The sequence below is a fragment of the Ruditapes philippinarum genome, unplaced genomic scaffold (genome assembly GCF_026571515.1).
Source record: "Ruditapes philippinarum isolate M1 unplaced genomic scaffold, ASM2657151v2 ctg514_1_1_1_1, whole genome shotgun sequence".
Lineage (NCBI taxonomy): Eukaryota > Metazoa > Mollusca > Bivalvia > Venerida > Veneridae > Ruditapes > Ruditapes philippinarum.
This window is the reverse complement of record NW_026856698.1, coordinates 389814-397471: the sequence shown is the minus strand read 5'-3', so window position 1 is coordinate 397471 and position 7658 is coordinate 389814. Positions and strand designations below refer to the sequence as shown.

Sequence of the window (7658 nt, the reverse complement as noted above, 5' to 3'; positions counted from 1 at the left end):
TTGTTACATCAATTACGTGTAGCGAGACAGTAAATATTGACAATCCAACCAAAGTCGATGAAATCGTTTACCACCAGAGCAGATTTAATTTTATCACTATTTTCAGCTATCAAAGATTTTTTTCTCGTAATGCTAGTACATAATTTTGATAATCATAGCATGTTTTCGAATTGTGACAAATTAATTAATTTTTCGTTGTCGTTTGCCACTTTTCTTACACAAACATTGAACAATTGGTATGGCATTATTCAAATTGCTACCTCGTTCAAGATTAAATTAAAAGAAAATATGAAAATTTTGAAAATATAATCAAAGTAAAATATTTTCAAATAAACAAAGAAAGTAAAAACACATTTTCAAGTCACGTAAATTACCAAATAAATGTCAAAATATACAAAATAAGCCCTTACTACGTTAGTAACACAGTGGAAATATGGTAATAAATACTGCTCAATCAATCATTCATTGCATATAACATGTACATTTTTACTTTCCTAAAATTTTAGTAAGTTTTTCTTAAGGTTGATTTTTGCTCATCTCGATGAATGTAGCTTTACAAACGTGAACAATTTTTACATTTCCTTGAGGTAGAGTTAGTTAATTAAAAGAAGAAGTATACTTTAATTTTTAAAGAACAAGCTCTCTTTTTCAAAAATATTGATGAAATATGATTTATTTAATTACCAAATTCTCCGCAAATGACCGACTATCTCCTGGAACGTTCATGGCCTGTGCAGGGACAAACTGGAAGATAAAGATTTTATAAATTATGTAGTACAAAATGATATTGTATTTCTATATGAAACTTGGGCAAAAAAAGAAAGTGACTTGGAAATATCTGGTTTTAAATGTATTAACTTCTATAGAAAATTTCAAAATCGAAATGCCAAGCGATGTAGTGGTGGTGTTGTAATATATATAAAGAATGAATTAGTAAATGGTGTAAAAATTATTAAGTCACTACACGATACTGTTATATGGCTGAAACTTGACAAAACTTTCTTTGATTATGATGAAGATATTTATCTGGCAGGAGCTTATATTTGGGTTGAAAACTCGCCAGCCTATAATGTAATTAACTGTGACTTTTTTAATGAGTTGCAAACAGACATTACGCACTATCAGGAAATCGGGAAAGTACTGTTGTGCGGCGACTTGAATGCCAGGATAGGAAATAATAGGCATGATTATATTATTTATGATAACTATATTGACTATATTGATAATAATGATTATATACCTGATTTCCCCTTACCGAGGGCCTCTATGGATAAGAATACAAATGCACATGGTCTCAAACTCCTTGACCTTTGTAAATCCACGTCAATGAGAGTCGCTAACGGTCGTCTGCATTGTGATCAGTCTGGGTCATTCACCTATGCAAATATAGCAGGGTCAAGTGTCATTGATTACTTACTAGTGCATGAAAATGATTTCAATATTGTAAATAATTTCAAGGTAGAAAAATTTAATAAATGGTCGGATCACGCACCTCTATCATTTGATATATGTGGTAGTTTCATAAATAAAAGTAATGAAAATGAGCAAAGCACTGGTCGTACCAGATATTTTTGGAATGATTTGTTGAAAGATGCATTCAGAATAAATTTGATTTCTAAATAACCAGAATTGAATGATGTGGTATTAAACATTGATGCTTCTAGTAAAGAGTCTGTAAACGATGGGGTCAATTTGTTTACAAATATAATTAGAAATGTTGCTGACCCTCTATTCTCCAGGGAGACAAAAAATAGAGTTGAGTATGCATACGAAAATAAGAATAGGTTATGCAAGAAATCAGACTGGTTTGATGAGGACTGCTTCGCAGCTAAATCAACCTATCTATCAGCTTTGTCACAATTTAATAGCTATAAAACTGTAGAAAACAGAATAAATATGTGTAATTCCAAATCATTATATAAAACTCTGGTTAGGAAGAAAAAGCGAAAGTATGAGTTTAGCAAAATGAAGCAAATAGAAAACTTAAGACATAAAAAACCTAGAGACTTTTGGAAATTATTTGGTAACAAAAAATCAAAGAATGGTAATATTAAATTAGAAGACTTTTTTGAATATTTTTCAAAGCTAAACGATGATTTAGCCGGAACAACAGTACCTGAAGCAGAAAATTTTTGTGCCAATGATTTTTGTGATCCAAATGATGTTATATTTGAAGAGCTTGATAAGCCATTCACAATAGATGAAATCAAGACTGTAATTAAATCTTTGAAAAGAAATAAAGCATCAGGAATTGATTGTCTTCTCAATGAATACTTTATAGAGTCATTTGACATACTAAATGGGCACTTAACAGACCTTTTTAACGCAATTTTGTGTTCAGGTTATTTTCCAGAACAATGGTCTAAGGGTATAATTGTACCTTTACATAAGAAAAATGATATAAATGATGTAAATAACTACAGGGGCATCACGCTTGTTAGTTGTTTAGCTAAGATTTTCACTGGACTGCTTAATAATAGAATAAAAAGATGGGGTGAATGTAATAATGTTTTTAGTGATAACCAGTTTGGCTTTAGATCAGGCAGATCTACAGTAGATGCAATCTTTGTATTAAATGCTGTTGTGCAAAAAATTTTGAATGAGAAAGGCCGGTTATATTGTGCATTTATCGACTTGCAAAAGGCTTTTGATAGTGTTTATTTAAACGGTTTATGGCTTAAGCTATTTAAGCTTGGAATTAATGGCAAAATGTTGAATATTATTAGAAGTATGTATAATACAGTTAAATCATGTGTCCAATGTTGCAACTCTTATTCTGAGTTTTTTGAATGTGCAGTTGGTTTAAAACAGGGAGAAGTTATGTCCCCTTTATTATTTTCATTATTTATAGAAGACTTAGAGTTATTTTTGCAAGAAGATTACACTTGTGGCCTTACGATAGATGACATTACCTTCATTTTGATGCTTTTTGCTGATGATATGGTTATATTAGGTAGAACACCTTCAGAACTTCAAAAACACTTTGATATGCTGAAAATATATTGTGATAAATGGGGATTATCAGTAAACACTAGCAAAACTAAAGTAATGGTTTTTAGAAAACGTGGGAATACAAAGCAAAATGAAACATGGACCTATGCTGGCAATAGCTTAGAAGTTGTAAATGATTTCAATTACCTTGGTACAGTGTTTAATTATACTGGAAACTTTGCATCTAATCAAGAATACATAGCTGGGAAAGGACTCAAAGCCCTTAATATCTTAATGACTAAAATTAAAGCTTATAAAATAAGCCCACAGACTGTTGTGTCAACTCTTTGATGCTTTTGTAGGTTCAATTCTAAATTATGCTTGTGAAATCTGGGGTTTTTCTAAATTAAAAGAAATTGAACGAATACATTTAAAGTTCTGTAAACAACTACTTAATGTTAAAACTTCAACAAGTAACATGGCCATATATGGTGAATTAGGTAGATATCCTCTTTACATAAACAGATATACAAGAATGATAAAGTTTTGGTGTAAAATATTGACATCTGATAATATTATTATAAATACTCTGTATAAAGAATTATGTAAATCAGTAGATACTACAAATGTTAGGAACTGGGCAACAAATATTAGGTCCTTACTAAATGACTTTGGTTTTTCATATGTGTGGAATAATCATAATGCTGTGAATATGAATACTTTCCCAGACATTTTTAGGCAGAAAGTATATGATGTCTTTGCACAGACATGGTTCAATTCTGTAAATAATTCAGAAAAAACGTTATTTATATAAAAACTTTAAAACATGTATTGATTTTGAAATTTACCTGAATGTGTTGCCTAGCACACTTCGGAATTCACTGTCCAGATTAAGGTTATCATCCCACAAGCTACGCATAGAAACTGGTAGATATGCACAGAACCGAATAGAACGAAATCAGCGTTATTGTACTATCTGTAACGAAAGAGATATAGAGGATGAATACCATTTTGTTATCAAATGTAAAGCCTACATGCCTTTAAGACAGATGTATATAAAACCTTATTTCTATAGAAATCCTAGCGTGTATAAATTCAATGAGTTATTACAGTCAAAAAAGGTTGGTGTAATAAAAAAATTAGGTAAATTTGTTTATGAAGCGTTTAAGCTTAGAGAAACATTAAATTGACATGAAATATTTGTGAAATGTAAATGTATGATACCTGTTTTAAAAATAATTCAACATGCACAGGCCTGCATTGCTTTTGTATGTTTTTTTTTTTTCTACAGTACGGTAAAATTGTAATAATAGATAATTTATTAATGTTATAATACAGTAAACTAAATTTATGTCTAGATTTGGTATCTGTTCATGGTATTGTAAGATTTATGTTTTTTTGTTTTTTTTTCCTCTCTGTTTTTTCACTTATAAAAATGTATGATATATATGTTTTAGAATTATGTACAAAGATGTATATCATAGAGATGTATTATAAGTTATTTCATGCAGCGACATTGCTAACAAAACATAGTCACAACCTATGGGCTTTTTACATAACCTTGGAACAGTGTTTACATCATGTATATATAATGACGTCAGCGCTCGGTTAGCAATGGCGCCGCCTATGTGTCACAATGCAAACAAGACTTTTTCACCCTGATAATTTTCCATTTAATTGTATTAAAGTGCCTCTTATTTCATTTGCATCTTGTAAATTATTCATTGATCTACCGATATGTGCATTATCTTTTCAAAGAAATGCGGGTAAAAGTATTTTTGCTCCATTTTTTTTTACCCGATTGTCATTTTCACACCGTTTATTTACAGTTAGAAACGAGGCTGACCTTGACAGGTGCTCATAAAAACATTAATTTTAACTCCTTTTGAAGAGCTTCTTGTGAAAAACGTCATCAGTTCTTGTTATGACATGAATGGCGGGAAAAATGTCGCAAAAAAAATCGTAAGAACTGGTTTCATTTTGTTGTCGCCCGCAGCTGAATATTGCCAATGTTTGGTGATCATTATAGCAGTAAATATTATAGCGCGTGTCCCGGCGTATATTTTGCTTAATTATTTCATGTTTATAGAACAATATTCAATCAAAACCATCAAAATGGGTATTACCGCTAGTTGCCGCCAGCCGTTCAAATGGGGGCGGTGCTAAATTTCTATCGCCATTTTCCTCAAACTTCAGCTAGCCGGTGTCCGGGTAAAATTATCCACGTCGATTTACCCCACTTGATCTGTTTTCGGATAAATTCGAAACCGGACACTGGGCTCTCTTGTATGGTATTAATAATTAAAATAGTATATTAATTATTTGCATAACGATGAAACATGGTGTTGTGAACAATGATACTGTTATCAAATGATTAATTGAAACTGTTGAATGATAAACAGATTGTCTGAGAATGATTGAATCCTGAAGATGTCAATTAAATAACAAAATAAATTTATTTCATTGTACAACTTGTACAAAATTTATTTTGTAGTATCACTATTAAAGAAGAAGCTGAATTTAACAATACCACTGCCAACAACAACAACAGTAGTAGTGATCAGTCAGGCGTGGCAGTTGAGGCAGTTGACGTAGAAAAGAAAGATTGCGAAAAGAAATACAGATGTTCATGCAGAGGACCAGCGTTTCATGATTGGTGTCCAACCAGCCAGTGTTATATAGTGGTAAGTTGTAATTTATTTTGCAAAGTGCATCAATTGATGCTTTTGAAAATATTCAATTCATTGACACTGACAGCCAGTAGCATACACATATTTTTTTGCCATTGTGAATAATTTGATCCATTTGTAGGCTTCGGGAAAGAGCGCAAGATTTCACCATACCGACAAACAAAAGTCATTGTCAATGGAAAAATATGATATTGTTTTAACGAGAGCGAACAAAATTTTACAAGACATGACATGATGACTAAGATGTTTGAACACTAATGCAAATTATCAACGACATACAGTTAGATGTCATTTGAACTGGAACGGTATACATATATTTAATTTCAGACTCAATCAAGTTCGTCGAGTTCATCTTCAGAGGAGAATTCACAATCACAGGAGTTGAAGGAAGCCTTGGATTTGGAAGAGACTGAGTATGCCTCGGACATAGACCTGTTCGAGTCTCAGTCACACACAGACATAGTTGATGTATGTTAGCTTTAATATATTCTATTATTTTACTACTAGTTTTGATTTTTTTTAGTTTTTAAAGGGGGGAGGGGTATTTTGTCATAGAGAGAGAGTATCTGTTGTAGAACTAACTGAAGAATTGCCATCACATGTCTATGTCTGACATAATTCAAAGTTTAAAATGATCTATATAGGATCCCAGCACTTAAATTTGTGAAGCTTCTGCTTCTTTTAATTTTTAATAACTTTATTTTTAAATAGGTACTTCAGGTTTTTTATATTATATTATTTAGCACGGACCTTGTGGTGGCCGCTGCCCTGAGGCATTAGTGTTAAAGGCCGAAAATAACATTCTTAGAAGACAAATAGAAGAGCTGGAGCTCCAGTTAGAACAGTTACTTGATCAGGTAATTTTGAAGTACTTAATTTTGTTGCCTGATATTAAATATAGCTATCTTTATAACTTCCCTGTAGAAAGCTGCTTTTTAACCCTTAGCATGCATAGTCAGCTTTTTATTAGCTTTTCTGTTTTCGGAGAAAACTGGAAGTATTGTCATAAACTGCTTGTACAGTGTGTCCCGTTGTACCAAAACTTACCTAGGAAAATCCTATGTATTGTCACAGCCTGCTCGTCGTGCACCATGTGCCGTCTTCACAGCCGAGCATTGGCACCCACTACGCGGTGCTCTAATTGACCCTTAGCATGCATATAGTCAAGTGTAGTTATCTTCTAGCCCTATCTCAAAAGATTTTTTGATGTCCATATTAATGCACATGAATTTGTGCAATTGGCAAATTTGCAAATTGTATTTATATTTATCAGATTTATATATGATCTATATCATGTAGTATTCAAAGATTAAAAGCATTAAGTGCATTAAATATCTTTCATATGAGAATATGGGGCCAGAAGATGAATGTATATAACAGCATCACTAGTGATTTTTTTTCAATAACCTCACAGTAGTACTTTCTAACAATCCTCACTTTTTATATACATGTATATGGTAATAGTTATTAAAGTATCACTATGGCAAAATGGGCAAACTTACTATAAAATAACCTTACACTATCATTTATGAAAACAACACTCACAGCATTGTCAGTTAAAAGTGCCAATTACTTGTTCATTTATTAATTAGGAAACAATACAGATTTTTGTGAATATCCAGCATTGACAACTGTTTCGCGATGTGTTTGCTTGCCCATTTAGTCGTAGCGGTACTTGGGCCACCTGAAGTAGCTGCACTGGACATCAGATAATCATCATAAAATTCAAAGATAAAAATTTCAAACCATGAGTGCAAAGAAAAGTTGCATTATTCTGATATTATTTTTTAAATACTGGTAGCATACATCATGCAGATTAATAAACAAAGCACAGTACTTTATGCATTTTTAAAATAATTCATAAATTTAAAGTTAATTAAATAGTTCTGAAATGTATTGTGTTCCTGATCATGTGAAAAGTGAAGCTAGCCAGCAACTTTAGGGTGGCGGTCTTTAGAGTTCCTAGACCTGTAGCTTACTAACCTTTGTATATTCTTTAGCCTTCCTCATCACCCACTTTTAAAAGGCAACGCAGAG

The 7658-nt window shown here is 32.0% G+C and overlaps 1 long non-coding RNA gene across 1 annotated transcript; it reads right to left on the bottom strand.

Moving 5' to 3' along the window:
- Positions 1-710: 710 nt before the first annotated feature.
- LOC132747428 (uncharacterized) lies at positions 711-3903 on the bottom strand. The gene is made up of 4 exons (XR_009628126.1): positions 3780-3903; positions 2913-2991; positions 1241-1376; positions 711-744 (listed from the first exon to the last, which is right to left on the bottom strand). It is a non-coding gene; the product is annotated as an uncharacterized LOC132747428 (long non-coding RNA).
- Positions 3904-7658: the final 3755 nt, after the last annotated feature.